General features: G+C 45.1%; 1 protein-coding gene across 1 annotated transcript in view; it reads right to left on the minus strand.

Moving 5' to 3' along the window:
- INSR (insulin receptor) overlaps positions 1–19,271 on the minus strand; it is a 46,463-nt gene that overhangs the window by 24,615 nt on the left and 2,577 nt on the right. The window lies entirely within an intron of this gene.

The raw sequence follows: 19,271 nt of genomic DNA on the forward strand, positions 1-19,271 counted from the left end.
CAGGGCAAATTCTGCCTCATCTCCACCTCTCAGTGTAAATTCCACATTTTAAGACCACTTCTGAGAAGTCTTATCATTCATCCTCACGACTCATCAATGCTCATCTTCAAAAGAAGAAAAGTGAGTTTTCCTGTTCCCTGGGTCTGGCACTAAGAGGCTCCAGGAGAGCCCTGGTGACTTTGCTGTTATTTCTGAAGCTCAGGAGTGATGAGACTCCACACCAGGAGCTTCCCAGCCAGTTTCAGCCAGAAGATTCTTGTTTCTCAGTTTAGAAAAGCTGAAGTTTCCTACAGCAGTACTGCAAATAACACGTGTCTAACAGCACTTTTACACAACCCTTCAGCTTTATCAGGATTTGCTTCCCATCTGTCTATCACCCTGTCCCTGGTTTCCTGGAGGAAGCCCTGGCACCAACATGAGCTCTTCAGTGATTCTCCCAACAAGTCCACAAAGAAGAGCACCCACGAGTGTTATTGCTTGAGGTTTTTATGGTTTTCTTTTTAATTACTCATTACTTAATGCCCCACAACACCTTTAACGAGCGGTTTGGGCTTTGAACTCAAAAGCAAACACTGTGAGTAACTCAGGGAGAAGGAGGAGGGCAGGATGAACAAAGCCAGGGAAGCTCCAGGGGGAAGGTCAGTCCTGCCCCTCAGTCTGAGAGGTTCAAACGTGGCTGAAATGATTAAATCCAACTCTGTAGCCCAGAACACAGCACAGAACTCCGTGTCAGGAAAGAGAACAGAGCTGAAATCAGCACTCCAAGAGCCAACACCAGCACTAAGCAGGGCTTCAGGAGCAGGGAGAAGGGCTTTAGATGGGGGACAGGCACCTGGACTTATCCTCACAGCCTTTGAGAATCCAGCTGTGACTTGTCAAGACACAGATCAAGACATCCCCTTGTCCTCACCAAACCAAAGTTCTGTCTGAGAGAACACCTGAACAGCTCCTCATGCCCTCCTGAGCCCCCCTTGATGAAGGGAGACAACAATAAATTCTGAATTAACACCACCTGCCTCAACATTTCCCCAGCTTTCTGTCCAATACTCAGTGCTCAGGCAGGAGCAGCTTTATCTGGGGAGGTCCTGACACAGCCATGTCCAGAGGTGAAATGTCTCTCTAATTTCTGGTTAAGGCACCTGAGCAGACCAGCAGTGGAACGTGGTTTAGTGTTACCCAGGCAAAGGAGCAGCATGTGGGATCCACAGCACAACATGTTTGGATGATCCAATCCCCAGCTGTGTTAGGAAGAAAATCCCTCACTGCCCCATGTTAGGAGATTGTAGAATTAAGTGTGTTAAAGCTGTTAATGCCATTCTTGGAATAAGCAGCAGTGGATGAAGTAGTAAAGATGAGCAACCTCTGGTCTGCTCCAGCCTGATAAATCCCTTGAAGAAATATGAAACGGATAAAGCTGAAATTCTACCACAAGGACAATTTAATCTCAAATATCTTACTTGCTTCCATGTTAGTCCTTCACTGCAGGTGTTTTCTGTGTGCATCACACATCCATTACAAAAAGCACAGGAATGTGTTTCAAATGCATTTCCTTGCAGGCTGACCAACTTTTTGCCCTTTTCTAGCAATAGCTCTTATGTTGTGAACCTGTCACAAACAGTACTTGATTAAAATGTAACAGCCAAACAGCAGCAACCTGCAGGTAACACCTTGCATTAGACTAAATATAAAATGGGAAGCTTGTTTTAAAAGTCAGGTTATACATGGATGTTTTAAATGGTTATACATTCCTTACCAGGCCATAGATGAGCATAGTCTAACAACAGGTGTCTTGGCTGCAGTTTCTTAGAAATATTTCCAACAGAAAATTCCAGAATTTAGTCCAAAAACAGTATCAAACTTACTAATCATGCTCATGAACTACAAAGTTTAAAGTATCCAAAAGACAGCATTTATTTTCCAAGGAGCAGACAGGTAATGGGGAAAAGCCGGCCCTCATGCAAAGCACCCGGTGACACATGGCACCTACTTAACATTCTGTCACACAATATTTTTATTTAATTTGTTATGGAAACTAATCTTCAAAGCCCTGTGCTTATTTACACATTTTGAACTCAGCTGCAAGTATTCACAGGGCAGAAACCGCCTCAAGTCTCCTCTCTAAAGGTTTTCAGAAGATACAATTAAACTATTTTTAAACCGTTCTTAACGTTTCTCTTTTTCCTGTTCCCCGAGCTTTTGATGTCTCAAAGACAGCTCAAAGAAAGCAAAGCACCCAAGGCAACAGCTCTTTTTCCATTAAGCACTCGAGACCAGAAATTGTCAATCACCATTTTGTGCAAATCCTCATTATCCAAGATCCTGAACAGATGTCATGACATTATCAAAGTCTGCATGCTAGAGAGCACCTCAAGTCGTGTAAAACCTCTCCAGAATATCTTCACTACGACTTCTTACAACTGTTACTCCAGGTTATGTGACTCAGATGGGCCAGAAATACGGGTTTTGTTTGGGTTTTTTGCTGCCACGTTGTGCTTTCACTGCAGGTCAACACTGAATAAATTTGTGCACCTCATAACCCTTCACCACAGAGGTCTGCGACCCCAATAATTGCCACGGCCCACAGAGATTTGCCTTTTTGCACAAAAAAATTGGCTCCCCAGTGAATGGGCCCAGCCCCAAGGCTGCCAGAGCTCCAGGAGCGTTTGGACAGCGCTCTCAGGGATGCTCAGGGTGGGCTTGTTGGGGGGTCTGTACTCAATGATCTTTGTGGGTCCCTCAATATCCGGATATTGAGGGATATCCCGGATATCCCGTGGCTCTAAGGTGGCCCTTCTGGGAGCTCTGGCCTGTGGGGAGGCTCAGGGGAGGCTCAGACATGGGACACTGGACAATTGGCACTGGGGAAAAATCAACTCCCCCCATTCTTCCCAGAAAATCCGAAGGGAACTCCACAAACCCAAGAGGACAAAGAACAGTGATTCAATAGGGGCACCCCAAAAGCTGCTGCAGGGCCATGGGTTCAGCACCAGCACCAGGACAAAGCTGCCCAGCACAGCCACATCTGGAGGAACTGGGTGCTCAAAACCCCTGTCCCAAAGCTGACAAAGAGCCTGACATTAACAAACCCGGCGAGAAACGCAGCGACAGAGAGGCTCAAACCTGTTGTTCAAGGGGTGAATAAATATTTAACTCGCTGCTAGCGTGGCTCCCGACACTGAGGAAACAATGCCTCTTCCAAACCTTTCTGATTAGAGATTCAAACGGACATTTCTTGGTGCTGCTGAGGCCCAGCTGGGGGGGACAGGCGGCCGCGGAGTCAGCGCAAAGGAATTTCTACCTCCGGATCGCTGCCGTGTTTCACCATTTCCCCGTGGTGCTCCAGGTGGAAACAAAACACACCGAGGTTGTAAACACATTCCCGAGCCAGCACAGGTAACCAGGAGATCAGTATTTGACATGCAAGTCAATTAAGCATTCAGCTGCTAAAAACTTTGGTGTTAGGTATTTTTGTGGTTTTCTGTTAATAAAATGGTGAATTGTCCAAAAAAAGAGGGGGGAAAACACCATTCAGGATAAGTTTTGCTGCTCCTTTGGGATTCTCTGCCACTGGGTGGGTTTTAATAGCAAGATCCTGGGTGAGCTGAAGTGGGTGTTCACCCAGGTTTGGGTTGGGTAAGAGGAACACGGTACATTAAGGACAAATTCTAAACCACACACACGAACATCACGATGGCACACGTGTGCTGTCCAGGCACCACATGGGTTTGGGAGTGATTTGTTGTGAATAAAGGTGATCTTTTTCGAGTGCAATAACAAGCCCCATGTGTGTGGATGGGGGTCAGTGGAGGCAGCCTGGGCCACCGTGGGTCCCCTTGGCCACCACAGGTGTCCAGGGTCCAGCGGCCGAGCCGGCGGCGAGCAGCAAACTCTCCTCAGCACCATCAGCTCCTCTGCCCTGCCTTACACAAACCCTGTTTTGATTACAGACAAGGCAATTAGGAGGCTCCAGATCCAACGGAGTCCAGGACACAAAACAACTGCGGCAGGAGAACCGCCCTCAACCTCAGCCAATGCATTTGCTGCCTGCGCAGGGGAGGCATCCAACCCAACCGCCCGCTATCTGCACAAGGCAAACAGCCTTAACCCTGCCAGCTCCCCGGCCAGCCCCGGCCTCCCACCACCACCACCACCCAAAAACCTCATCAGCCTCGTGCAATTTAATGCCATTTAACGCAGCTGAAGGGCTGCCGTGGGTTTAACTGGCGTGGGTTATTTGCAGGCGGGAGGGGAAGGCGCGGAGCCGGAGTTGCCGTGGCTGAAGATGGCTTGTTTTGGCTGCCCTGGTGCCAGGGCTGGGCTGGTGTCACTTTAGACAACAGCCACACCACAGGAGACAAAGCCAGAGCCCCACAGAAACGTCCCCGTGGCTTTTCTTCCCCGCTTACTGTAAATGGCTGCGAGATGTGACATATAAATTTATCCCCGTGCACACAGAGTCCTCCTTGAGTTACGGCTGCAGAGGGAACTGTAATTTCATTTCCTAACGGCAGTGACCTCCGCAGCAATGGGCTCTTGTGGTTCTAAACAAAAACAAAACCAACAAGGAAAGGGAAAAAAAAAAAAGGAAACCCAAGGACTAATCACCCCGGCAGTAACTCCTCAGTGTGTTGCAAGCATGTGATCTTAATTTAGTACTACAGAGCCTGGGCTTGCTTCCTGCTGCAAGTGCTGAGCAGCATCGCTGCCATGGAAATCCATATGGGTCTTACTCCTTCTAAAATCATGTATGAAAGCCTGCTGTACATACACAGTATTTTTTACTTGATTGTTTTGCTCTTTACTCATTCTCTTCCAGTCAAGAAGACCCCTAATTCAGTCACTTGTCAAGTGCCATTTCTTCTACAAACATAATTTTTATCCCTAAACTGATTCTTAATTTTCTCACTCACGATCACCCATCTTCTTGTGAGCATTTATTTGATCTGAACACGTCAAGACAACACCTAATCCCAGAGCACTAATGTATCATAAGGCTGAAAACAGCTATTAAATTAAGCAAAACTGTGTCTGGTGAAGACTAAGTAAAAAATAAAACCAAAACCCACAGTACAGTTGGTGGACAGAGGATTGCTGCAAGAAAACCAACATAACTGCAAGCCCCACTGCACTGTGGCTTATTCCTTCAATTATTTCTTCATGTCACAGAGGCCAGAGATGCAGAAACCTAAACCCCAAAGCCACCAGCAGCAGAAACGTGCCTGGGAGGGACAGGGCTGGAGAGCTCCAGTGGACTGTAAAAAGCACAAGGACTTTTGATCGCCTTGGTGACAAACAACAACAGCTCCCCCAGCCCTTCCTGAGCCTACAAAATAAATGAAGTAAAAGAGAACAAGACATAAGTTAACACAGTGATACCAAAATCCTGCTGGCAACGCCCGGTGTTGGCCAGAGCAGACAAGCAAAACTCAGGAAATAATCACGAGATGCTCAAGCAAATTTGATGTCACCTCTTCCCAGAGCTCAGCTGCTGTAACAACACTCATCCCTCCCTTTTCCCCAAAGACAACCGAGCAACAACCCTTCCAAAAGGCATGGACTCAAGTGCTGTAACCCACAACAAAGGGCTGCAGTTCTCAGCACCAGCTCGGGAAGGAGCAAGTGCCAAATAAATCCGAGATTTTACAATCAGCACTAAAATAGTGTTATTTATAAAATAAGATATTACAGTACATAATGCCATGACCCCTCTGAACTGTGAGCTGGGAATGTTAGGAGGTCTGTATTTACACAGGAACAGATAAAATTAACTGCAGGTGCCTCCCTTCCCATGGACAGTGACTTCCAAAAACAACACACTTACTACAACGTCAAGGAAACTCTTCCCATTGACATTTCTCAGGACAACATTACACCTCTTATCTCATCTATCAGTAAGGACAAGAAAAAAAAAAAACCTGTTTCTCCTCCCAAGCCCTTGCACAAATTACGTGCTCAACTGGAGCTACACGGAATGTCTCAAATATTCCAAACCAGGGCCGGGGTTCGGCCGCTTCCCACCAGGAACAGGCAGAGCCCACAGGGATGCTGGACCTGTGAGGATCAGCAATGGGAGTTTAGACAAGATAGAAGAGTTTGGAGCTGTGTGCCACCTTGTCCTGCCATGATAGCAGAAGTGTGTGGAAGAAGTTGTTGAATGGAGATACGGGAAAGGTTGAGCTGGGTTGTTTACAGAGGAAAGGGGCAGATAACAGGAGATCTCTCCAGAAACAGCCTCCTCTGTGCCAACCTTCTGCTGTTTAAACTGAGGAGCAGCTCATTATCTTCTGCACTACACCTGCTGTGGGGCATTTCTCTGGAAATACGCATTTACTCCTATGTGAGTTATGACAAGCAATATGGGAAAGGTGGCAAGAGCTCACACATGCGTACACGCACACACTTGGCTTATGTAATATATAAAATATATGTAAGTCACCTCAGTATGGTGAAGCCTGTAGGAGTCATCAACCTCAATGGACTCATGATGCCTTTGGTCACTTGTTCTTTACCTTCTTAGGAAGTGACAACCTTTGCAAACGAGCTTCTCCAGCTCCAGGCTGAGGGACAAGGCAGGGCCCAGGTGTGCAAAGTCCTGTGCAAATTCTGATCCCTTGGATGGAGTTTGATAGCCCAATATCATCTCTTACTTTTGGAGACAGGATTTCTTGGGCTCCAAACCTCAGCTATGGAAGGTCCTCATCTTCCACCTGAACCCTCTGGACAGGCTCTGTCATCATGGATGTTTCAGACCTTTTTGTTTCTCTTCCTTGAAGGTTTTCACTCCCGCTCTCCTCTGTCACCCCAACTATTTACACAAAGAACTGAATGTTTCCCACCCAAGTATCCCTAATATTGCCCAGACAGAACAAAGATCAAAGAAACCTTTTCCTTTTGTGCATTTTAAGCAGTGGTGCTCACACCATGGCTGCAAACCCCCTGTGAACTGGACTTACAGAGCAAAGCAGCTCACGCTGAAAAAAAAAATTAATTAATAAAGAAATAAAAACTCAAGACTAGGTCTGTTTTCATTCTCCTGGCACCTTTCAGCTGATTCCCCACGCAGGAACAAACAACTTGCAGAAATCAAGCAAAGCTGTTGGCCATCAAACCCAAATTACCAAAACACAGAGTTTGATTTGAAAACACAGCAGCAACTGTTAAAGGTGGGACAAGTGTCACAAAGTGCACACCAGGATAGCGACCAGGAGCTGTAAATACTTTACCCAGTGCCTACAACAGTGCTGTTGTGCCATTCTCTGGCAAGCAGGTCAAGCCTGCTCCTTGTACTTTGTGTTCAAAATTACATGGGAGCTTAGTGTAAGGGATCAGAAATAACCACCCACCTCTGCTTGGCAGCTGGTTTTTTTCAATTTGCCAGCCCCAAAAAACTGACACCACAACTTCAGGCAAAATATTGTACTTCATTCTGTACAGCAGAAAAGACAACATGTAATTTAGACCAAGACCAAGGATCTTTAATGTTATTTTGGGGCATTTCCCTGTAAAGCTTTGATTGTAATGTTACTCACAACAATAAGGTTGTTTTTTTGTTGTTTATGGTTTGTTAAATTTCAATCTTTATTACAACCCAAGGATTTGGTGTTATCATCCAACGGTTGATGCCACCTGGGAGCCTCATGAAAACTTCATGTTAATATTTAACTATTTATTACTCTTCAATGTACAGCATCTTGTAAACATCCCTGTTCACTTTAACCTGCTCCTCCCAAACCTGCTCACTCAAAACTGCAACCCCAAATCACAGGAAAATGGTTCCTGCCATGTCCTAAAAATAAGTGATGGTCCTTGTGGGTCCCTTCCAGCTCAGGATATTCCACAATTCTGTAATTCTAGGAGCTGATATGTGAGAAACAGAGACAAAGGGAGATACACACAGAGACTTGGTGATGGTTTAAGACCAAGGTCCATGTGATTTTTCCAAACACAGGTTATTGCTTTTACCTACAAATCCCATCCTGAAAATGAGGAGCGATGATACGATCAAGGCATGAGGCAAAACGTCCAAGCTCTGCTTTCTTCAGAGATAAGGGAGGGACAAGATTCCTCTCCTCAAGGCCAAGCAAAGGATGTTGTAGTAAACAAGGCATGAAAGAACGAAAGCTATGCTGACACGTGGGGATGAGGAAAGATGGAATTTTAGATACGTTACATAAACGTAATCCAGACACAGAAAACAACAAATCTACACCAAAACAGAGGCAGAGTTTACAGCAAGAATGGAGCTGTCCATAACTGAGAAAGGCAATGGGATGGACGGAAGTATAAGATTAACCACAAGGAGATTATGCTGATAACTAATGATCTACACAGAAATGTCAGGCAGAGGTTAAGATTTTAATCTGGGCAGATTTCACGACGCAGTCATGAATTGTAAACATCGATACTGAAACTGAATTTGTGTTTGAGGGTGACGAGACTGAAAACAAACAGAGAGGGAAAAGGAAGGGGACTCACTCCAAATCCTCCTTTCTTGCTCCAGATCCCCCTTCCTGCCTCACCTTCCAGAGAGGATGAGGAGAGAAAGGCAAAGCATTACATGAAGGCCAGTTTTGACAAGAAAAGTGGATTTTCCTGGGAAGCAGAGCTAAGTGGCTTTACCACACAGATTTATTTTATTTTCCTGGGTGCACAAACTGTTCAGTGCACAGTCTCTTAGAAAGCTGCCCAAATCCAGGCACTGATTCCCCACACGGAGCTCCACACTGCACTGTGCCTTCATCCACCTCCCAGGTGTCACTTCACTTTTCCCTGAGCCTACAGTAATTTTTTCCAAACCCTTATCTGAACTGTGGAAAGGAGAAATGGATGCAGTATCTTGTTAACCAGTATCAAATCCATCAATTCTGTGCACCCTCATAAAATTCTCTCAGCTCTTGGAGTGGTTGTGGCCTCCTCAGCTCCTGCCCATTCCTCTGCACAGCCTCCCCTGTTTGCCCAAAGCTCCACTCACGCTTGCCATGGTTTATTTCAAGGTGTAAGAATTTCCTCAGCAGCACTGAAATAGATACTGTTTGCCTGCAGAGCCAAGCAATGTGCAATGTATTTTTATTTACTACTCGCCCTCATCATCCTTGGCATACCAGCAATGCCCATTTTCGAGTAATTCACTGTATACGAGCATGTGGCACAAATTATCCAGCTTGCTTCTTCCCAAATATCCACTGGCTTAACAGCATCTCCTTACAAACACACTCATCCCAGGAGTTTTTTTGTGACTGTGCCACATCCTTCTGCTGCTCTAACTCAGATGCCAAATGAGAAATGATAAAAATGACCAAAAGTCACACAAACACAACCCTGAGGAAAACCAAACGACTGGAGATGAGTACAAAACCCAGTAACTGCATTGCACAAGCCACCCTTGGAGGCCATTAATCTATCTCTCCTTGTAAATTATGCAAGAGAAAGTTGTAATCTGGAGGCATTTAATGCCAAACTAGTTGTGCCATCTCAACAAGGCCAACAACAAGGGAACTGAATTATCCCAAGTTACACTCAGCTCAGGGGAGATCTTGGATTCTCAGTCCTCCTTCCACAATAGTTAACAGCTCAAACTGTCAGTGGTCAGAATTGTGAAAATTCTGCTTTATTTCACAGCATGGTAAGCTCTTAAAATAAAACTGAATGTCACTGAGGTCACAGGGAAGTGCAGGAGTAGTGAAAATCCCATTATCCATCAGTGAAGCTGCACTGGGCCATCGGGAGGAACAGGATCTGCTGCCATCCCCCACCCCTGCAGGCATGTGCCAAGGTGCTAAAAACCTTCACTTTATCAGCACAGGACTCAGATATGGTCTAATCACCAGCTGCCATCAGCATTGTCCACTGCAGAGCAATTAGGATTATTCAGAGCTCTCTAATTGATGCCACAGGCACACACCTGCAGATCCCTCATGGGGTAAGGGGTGGAAATCACCTCACAAGGGAGAGAGGGGAAAAAAATGACACAAACCAGCATTACCTAGCAAGAAAGAGATTGGACTCTCCTCAACAAATAACCTGAAGCCATATCAGTTTCAGCAGGGACAAAGAGTCTTTTTCTTCACCCAATGCCTTTCAAGTCTCAGCTCAGAGCTGCTGGCACTGGAATCAATCTGCCCATGGAAGGGACCCCAAGGAGTTCTGGAGATGCCACTCAGTCCATCCACCTGTCCAAGGCCACCTCAAATACTCTACCTAAGCCATTTCTGATGGCTCTTTGTCTAAATCCATCCTCAAGTTAAATTTTGCCTCGAAGCAGTTCCTGCCCGAGATTTATGGAAGTCACAAAGCGGGGCCCAAAAGCTGTCAGTGCCAGGAGAGACTGGCAGTATCCCAGTCCATATGCAGCACTCAACCCTCTGCACAACACCCAGAGCAGAGCAAAACCCTTGGTTCCAGCTGGTTATTGAGTCCTGCTCAGCCTCCTCCAGCACTGGGTTTGAACCAGAGCCACATCAAATCAGGCTCTGGGTGGACGGACGTGTTCCCACAGCAGAGAGAGTCACTGGCAAATCTGAGCACTGAGAGACCCACAGAGTGTTTGAAAAACACAATCTGAAAGTTCTTTTTGTTATCACAGATTAGAGCATGTGGAAAAACAACAGGCTCTTCCCTGGTGCTGACGGGTGAGAAGCGTCACGCGGCTGCTCCTTCTCTCGCCGCCGCAGCCATGCAAAACACGGGGACGTTTTTCTTATCACACCCACCAAATTCACACACTGTACAGGCTCAAAGAAGAACATTTCCTATTTTTCAGAACAAAAAGTGACGCTCGATGCAGATACCCAGTTCGAATGGACTGGTTTTGTGGACTAGAAACTCGATATCCAAGCACTGAGAGAGCAGCCAAACACTACTCGAATTATTTAAGCAGCTCTGGAGATAAGGTTATTGGAGTGTGGAAGAGAAGCCTGAAGAAAATCTACATATGGCATTTATTTTGCTAATTTATTAATTGTAGAGATGCTGATGAAGTGAAGTTGTTTCAAATAATGCACCAGTTTCTGCACAAATTGCTTTATCCTCAAGTCTCCAGGTAAGACTGTCCAGTGTGCTATGCTCCCCTTGCCAGAAACAGTGCTCAGATTCCCAGAGCCTAAAATCCACAGAATTGAATGATCAGAGAAATAGTTTATTGAGCTTTAAAGGCTTCACTTCAAGTACTGCTTTAAAACAAAAGCTTTATTCCTTTAAGCCCTGTTAAGGCTCCACTGGGCGAGACTTTCAGACACTCAGACATCACAGTGAGGAGCTCCATTTCCTCTCTGGCTTGTGGGAGCTTTTGAGGGGTACTCAGAGGGAGCTCTTGGACTCCTCCATCCCAAACTGAAGCTGTGTAAACATATCAGTGTGATCAGCCTGACTTCAGAAAGACAACATTCAGAAAAGACCCAAGACCAGAAAAAACCAGTCCTGTTCATTTCATTAAATCACTGCTCTATGTTTGCACTACCCAGAGAATATAATTGGATAGTCTTCACAGAAAAGACAAGAAGAACATTTGTCTGATACTCAAATTTTAATGAAGCCTTTCATTGCTCATGAAGTATTAAAATCCTTGCAGTGCCATAACGCAACATGGATGTGCTTAATGAAGCTGAAAATGGAAACAGAAAAATGCTTTGTTATTCTGTGATGTCTGTGGAATTGCACATGCCTTACTCCTGGGAAACCAACACACAGGGATAAGGCTTCCTGCACAATTCCTGAGATTTTCTAATCAAGCCCACCTTCGAGTGCAAACATTCTTTATGTACTTTATCAATCACAAAACGCTGCTGATACAACAGAGTTTGTCTGGAGCCTCTGTGTGAGGGATTTCCCAGTGCCCAGGTCAGTGCAAGAGAGCTGGAACTTGACTTTTTTGCTGCAGGTTGCTGAGTGAACTCTCAGTTACTGCAGATATTTCAGAGCAAACAACTCAGAAGCTGATGGTCTCTCACGTTATCAGAAGCAACACTGCCAAGCTCAGTAGCTCTGCCACAGACCCCAAATAATCCATCCCTGGAACACCCAGTGTCAGACCTGAGCTCTTCACATTATTGGGGGAAAATCAGCCAGCAAACAGCCCCATTTTGTGTCATCAAAGTGCCATGTGAGAGTGTCACATTGCAGCACCCAACTCCTCCTCTCACAGGGAAGGAGCATCTGTGAGAGCCCAATCTCCTGCCCTGAGATCCCTGCTCATGGGGTTAGAGCCCTGCAGTGCAATAATGCTGTGTGCTCTCAGCATAATCCAACTCCCACAGCTACAAAACCAGAGAAAAACATCAAAAATTGGGCTGGAAATTATGGCTACACAACTCCAAACCTGCCTGCTCTCTTGCCCTATGAACCTTGCCCTCCTCACAGCCTACAGTCCAACAGGCTTTGTTTTGATGAACACACTGGGACCAGCTTATTCCCTTCCTGCCCCAGACAATTCACATTTTAAAAACCACTAAATGAGGAATGGTGCCCAGGGGTCAGACCGAAGTGAGAGGAGCAGGAGGGAGCAGAAAGGAAGAACTGCAGTCGCTGCTCAGCTCGCAGGTGTTTGCTCTGATCTCTGACAAACCTGCTCCCTAAACTCCCTAACTCTGACTTAAAAACCATCAGTCTTGTGCTGTAAGCTGAGCTCAGGCTCAGCTCATCACATCAGGGCTCTGAAATTCCAGTGTGGCCACACACCAGCATTGCTTAAGTGTGGCAGTCCTGAGTGACCAGAGTTCCACATGTGCAGCTCCAGGAGCCTTCAAACTGCACTGAGAACAGACTAAAAAGACCTTGCAAGTTATAAACTCTTCATCAGACCAATCTTGCTAAATACTGCCATCCTCTTATGCCTATGAACGAGGCAGAATTCCTGAGAAGGGTCACAATTCCTGGTGGTTCACCCAGCCAGCACCTGCATCAGCAACTGCAGTGTGGGAGCTGAGCTCTGCAAAAGCTGAAACTGCCTGAGTTATAATTCCAATGGAGCAGTAGTTCTTGGCATCCTTGGAAAAAAGAGCATCTCTGACTTGATACACAAGATTAAAATCACATTTCTCTTTCTGGAGTGCTCCAAAACCATGCACACCCTGAGTTCTTTAAAAACATGCTGAAGAGAATTAATCTCAACATTCTGCTGAATTCTATTCTAACTGGACTTTCTTTCCAACCCTTTGGTTGGTCCTTCAAAACATCATTTTCCTCAGAGCCTTCACCCCTCAAGGTGCCCAGGAGGCAGAGAAATAAACACAGTCTCAAATTACTGAGGGTACAGAAGCTCCTTCTTAGTACAGAGCATCCAATTCCAATTATAATTCTTTCTGGACAAGAACAGGTGCTGAGCGTGCTGCCCTGTTTTGTCAGTTTAAACCCAGATTCACAAGGAATCCAGACTCTTCACAAGAAACCATTAAAGCACTCAGCCAGCATTTAAGCACTGCACAGAGCCAAAGTTAATTCTCTGTTTGTTTTACATGTCACAAGCCAAAAGAAAAGCCAGGCCGACAACCTGCAGCGACGTCAGCCCAGTGCCCCCCAGTACCCTCATCTAAAAACTGAGATAAAGACAAGGCAGTGGCTGGGATCCATATCTCCCTGCACACTTATGCAATGCCAGACAAAAACTGGGGTTAAAGCAGGAGCTGGAATAACTACAGGCTCGTCCCAAGCAGGCAATCCCAGCCAGGACCCCCACAACTTACCCTGACCCAATGTTTTTTTTCTTTCCCACCTAACCAACAGCCTTAATTAAGCAGCATAAACATCCCAGCAAGTTCATTCACATCCCTCAATGGGAATTTGCAGACAATTATAGGATATAATTGGGAAGCCTAATCATTGAACTTGTACCCAGCTATTGTTACAAGCTGAGAGGAGGGTGAGTGTTGCTTCCTCCAGGACATGGTTGGTTATTCCCCAGATCTGTAATTAATCAAAAGGTCCTAAAATCCTCAACCTTTCAGCTAGAAATAATCTTTGTACTGGTCACACCTGGAAGTTTTGACCTTTTTTTGTGTTTTGTTTTTGTGTTTTTGTGTTTTGATGGGATTTTTTTTTAAGCACAGCAATTATTTACAGAGGCAATCCCTGTCAAATCCAATTCCTGATAGGGAAAGATGTTTCAGAGAGCTTTGCCAAGTGACATATTTCAGTTGGTCTGCTCACACACTCTGAATGCACTTCTTTGTACAGACCCAACAGTTCACAATCCCTTCACAGCCTTGAACAACAAAGATTTCCAGTTCTTTCCCTGTAAAATCAGAGACTGCTGTCCCATCACATAGCTTACATTTATTCTGCATTGGAATAATCCAGGAAGGGGCATTGGAATTGCACTCAATTTAGAATACTTCTACAATTAATTAAAAGACCTAAAATGCAGAATTTCATTGCCCTGCCCTCATGAAGGAGGTGTAAAGGGAAGAAAACATACAGAATACACAAGCTGGCTAATTCCCCATCCTTGCTCATCCAAAGCACTCCCAACATCCAGCAGGATTTGCTCTGAATGGAACACATCTCCTCCTCCCTGAGCAAACACATCACACCAGGTGAACCATTTCCTGCTCTCCCATTCATGCATTACCAACACACTTTAACTCTGTCACTCATTAGTATTATTATTTTTTTTACATTCTCTGACTTTCCCCCATGCACACCCACACAGCAGCATTTTCCAAAAAATGTGCCTGCCACGTCTCCTGGTTTTTATCTAACAGGGGGTAGTGAAGGTTCCTTTGTTTGAGCAAAAAAAAGGTAACTTGGAAGTGATCCTGAAGGGGAAAAGTTCCACCTGAAGCACCCCAGGAAGTCACAAGGAGCCAAGGTCAGCACTGAGGATCAGACAGAGATTTAAGAACACCTCGAGTATCCTCAGTGCTGAACCACTGCAGGTAAAGCACTGAACTCCTCAAGGGCCCAGACACCAACCCAAATAACAACTGTTCAGGGAAAAGGCTAAGGGTGAAAGAATTAAAATAGCAATTTGAACCAAACAAGGCAAAAACTTTCCCAGTTTTTAGTATCAGCAGCAAAACACCTCGTTCTCCTTTTTAACTTGCCAAAAACTTTTGTCTTGACAAGATTTTTGTACAGGAATTGAGATCTCTTAACTATGGGGAAGAATTCTCTGTATTTACAGTGTATTTACATTTCTAAAGATGGGTCAGACAGTTGCTTCTGAAGTGCTGGTTGGGCACTGGGGCAAGAGCAGAAAATCTTCACTTCCCAGCCCCAAATTTAAGTAAAGGTGAGGAAGTTTAAGGAATTTAAGCACCAGTGAGGAACCTGAGGAAACATCAGCTCAGCTGCAGCCGTGGGGATTTGTCAGCAAGTTGAGACCCTTTGTATTTAAATCCTACAGCCTTGCATCACCCCAGCTCAGTGAAGAAAAGCTGCTCCAGATGTTTCTTCCCCAGTTTTGTTTGGTGTTTCCAAAGGAGCACATCCTTAAACAGACATTTGTATGGAGGGATTGTTTCCACCTCTTCTCCCCCAATTCTGGGCTGTATCACAACCCCAAGCACCGTAAATCTCTTAACTACTCTTAATAAGCTCAAGTGAATTAGTTTAGGATGTCTCAGAGTTGGCAAAGTGTCACCACTGCCCCAGCTATGGGCCCTCAATAAAGCTGTAGCTTGGCAGGGTCAGCACAGACACCCCAGTGAGATTATCCGGTGTCAGCTTCCATCTGGCATTTGTCAGAGCAAGGGAAAAGAAAAAAAGGCAGCCCTTATCAGATCTCCAAATAAAAGGAGCACTTCCACTTCATGTAGTAGCAACTGGAAAAATTTCCTTTGTGTTTGAAGCTTTAAAAATATCTTTGCCCTTGAGGTTGGCTGAGTCTGCTCAGTGCTTCGAGACCCCTTTCCCATACAAAGGTAATAAAACCAAGCTCATGGTTACAGAAATTCCCAGCACATAAAAATTACAGGAAGCTGTTGCTAAGTAATATTTCTACCTAAGTAAACATCACAAAGCGTTTCCCACACACACCTCTGAACTTTGTTATTCAAACCTGCCTTGAAGATGTTCAGAGTTGCAGAATTTCTGCTGGCACTGTTCTCTGAGAGCGCTCGCTGCTGTTTCACAGCAGCTGAAAGATGTTTCAGGCTGAGCAATGTTTTTCTCAGGGCTTTGTTGTGCTGCTTCCACTTGGGAACAAAGTGACTCCTCAGTTCCTTACCTGTCCCTTATCTGTCCCAGAATTTTTCCCAGATAAATCACAGGGAAATTGGAGAGATCCTGTTGTACCCCTTTGTCTCTAAACCTGTTTCCCAATGTGTTGGAAAAAAAGAAATAATCACAGAAAATCCTGATTTGGAGGGGACCCACAAGGATCATCGAGTCCAGCTTCTGTCTCTGCACAGGATAACCCCAAAAATTCCACTCAAAACCAGGAAAAACATTATTATTTTCACACAGAACCTTTCTTTAGCAGCTCTTTGCATGTCAATTATTCCAGACAGTCATCCTTTCCATCTGCTGCTTTACATCCTCTTCAATGGACACAAATTGTTTCATCTACTTTCCACAAAGTCAATATTTTGCCACAAATACTAAATTGCACTAATGGAGAAACAACTTTTGTTTTTATCATAAAAAACAAGACAATAGATGGAACAAAGGATCCTACTGACTGACCTGAAATGGCCCACATGCACAATAACTCAAATTTCCTGGTAGCAAGAAGCCCCAAGATCAAGAGGATAACAGATTCCTACAAAGATTTCATTCAGCATGAACAAGGGAACTTGAATTCCATCTTACCTTCTAATGAATGAAGCCTATAGCTGACGGAATTAACAGAATTCATCTCAGGATGGTTTGGGTTGGAAAGGACCTTAAATCCCATCCAGTGCCACCCCTGCCATGGCAGGGACACCTTCCACCATCCCAGGCTGCTCCAAGCCCCGTCCAGCCTGGCCTTGGACACTGCCAGGGATCCAGGGGCAGCCCCAGCTGCTCTGGGCACCCTGTGCCAGGGCCTGCCCACCCTCTGAGTAGAGAATTTCTCCCTAACATCTGGCCTAAATATTTCCTCTTTTAGTTTAAAACCATTCCCCCTTTTCCTATCACTACTTGGCCCTGTAAAAACTATTTCAGATATCCATCCTTACATTCCAGGAACGTGGCCCTTCAGTGCTCACCAAGGGACTGTCTGATAGTGCAGATAATTTTGCTGGTAATTTTTATTTGGCCATTCCACTTTTCCTTCCTATTGACTTACTCCACTTCCACATGACCCGACGTGCAATAAAAGGCTGAACCTGCCTTTATAATTACACTGTCAAAGCCATCAGACTGCTCCAAGTTCTGTGTGGACAGAGCAGCTTGACTGCAGGAAGAATTGGCAGGAAATCCTATTTCAGAGGGAATTGTTCCTTCCGCAGGAGGAGTGACAGACGTATAGAAAAAAGAGAAAAAAAAAAAAAAAAAGTGGAAAAAATGCTAAATATGAAAATCATGTTTGGCAGATCCAGACCGAGGTCTAGGACGTGGCATTTCCAGCATTTTTGTTGTCTGCATTCTTCAGCAAAGACACTCTCTGCAGTGCAGGACCACGAAGCCAAGAAGTACGTTTTGATGGCAATAAAATAACTGTGTGTGTGAAAAAAAAAACCCTGTTAAAAATGTCAGTGAAGAGGTACAAAACCCCCAGAACAGGAACAGCACTTGGCTGCCATAAACAGCATCAGGCTAGACCCAAATTCCAAACAGACTACACATTTCCCTCCCTGCCTACCCAAAATATAACATGAGCTGGCCTTAACTGAACCGACTTGGGTTTTCACACCATCATGAGTGATTTAGGGGGAAAAAAAAAGAAAACTCTGAGGAAGCACATCCCAACAGATCTCAATCCATGGTGCATCCACCTACTCATCCCTGCACTCAGACACAGAGTCCTCAAGACTGCCACTGGTTTTTCCAAGGGTGCAGCTGCCCACAAATGATTTCAGTTCCTCCTCACTGGTTTCATCCCCAACCTTTGCTCCAGTGCCTGTAAGAAGATCCTTTACTTTGTTGTCCTGAACACATTATCACCAACTTAAAAAAAAAAAGAAAATAAATAAAAAATGCAGGCTGGAATTGTAGCTACGGGGATGATTCAGAGGCTTGGATGTGTGCCTTGGAGATAATTCCATGCTATAACTGAAAAGTTAGTTTTGGAGTCAACTGGGATATTTGCGCTGATTAAATAAAGGAATAATTAAATAAAGGAGGGATAACGTGGAGCAACCACAGAGAGCTGGCAGGGGAAGGGCAGGGAACGGGGTGGAAGAGATGGGGGACACCAGGACCCCACTCCAGCCCCAACTTTGCCACTTCCCACACACAAAAGACCTTTCAGAGAATCACATAGCCCTTAAGGCTGGAAAAGACCTTTAAGATCAAGTCCAACCATCAGCACCATGCTCATCCCTAACCCCTGTCCCCAAGTGCCACATCCTCACTGCCTTTGAGCACCTCAAGGGATGGTGACTCCAAGGCTTCCAATGCTCCACAACCCCTTCCAGGAAGTTTTCCCCTATTCCCATCTAAACCATCTAAACTTGAGGCCATTTCCTCTCATCCTGTCCCTTGCCCCTGGGAGAAGAAACCAATCCCCACCTGGCTGTCCCCTGCTGTCAGGGAGTTCATTCTCTGTGACATCTTCCAGCCTTCCCACAGGGGCTCTCCCAAATTTCTTGCCCATCTCTTAATATTTTCCAGTGAGACTCCAAGCTTAGCAGGCTGGAAAAGCCGGTCACAGCTTGGGGTTTGTCTCTGTCAATTGACACCCACTCTGTAAAATCAAAACAATCAATATTTACATATCCTTAAAGGGTTTTTCCCAGTCCCAGGGCAGCAGTTTAGACAGCAACAACTTCCCATCCAGAGATGCAAAAAAATTTTAAAAAAAAACAGAACCAGGAGATTCTACACCAAGTTTCATTAAACAAACCAGAGGTACAAATAACCTGGGTTAAAAACTCCACACAAAACCAAACTTCCCTGTGAAAATGATACCGAAATTGCTACATTTCATTCTGGTTAGAAGATAAAGAGAAAAAACAAAAGAGAATACACTTAAAGCCAGAGAGCCAGGAAACTTCAGCACTGCTGAAGATTCCCAGATAAGCTGCAGAAACGCAGAGGGAAAGATCTCATGACATTAATACCCTGGGTACTGGGAGCTGCTGTGAGGCTCTTCAGGCTAAGGAAAGCCAAAATACAATTCACACAAGCTTTTAATAATCTTGACAAAACAATTACACATGCTAAGGATACATTAGGGCTGGCACGAGAACAGA

This window comes from Parus major, chromosome 28 (genome assembly GCF_001522545.3).
Source record: "Parus major isolate Abel chromosome 28, Parus_major1.1, whole genome shotgun sequence".
Classification (NCBI taxonomy): domain Eukaryota; kingdom Metazoa; phylum Chordata; class Aves; order Passeriformes; family Paridae; genus Parus; species Parus major.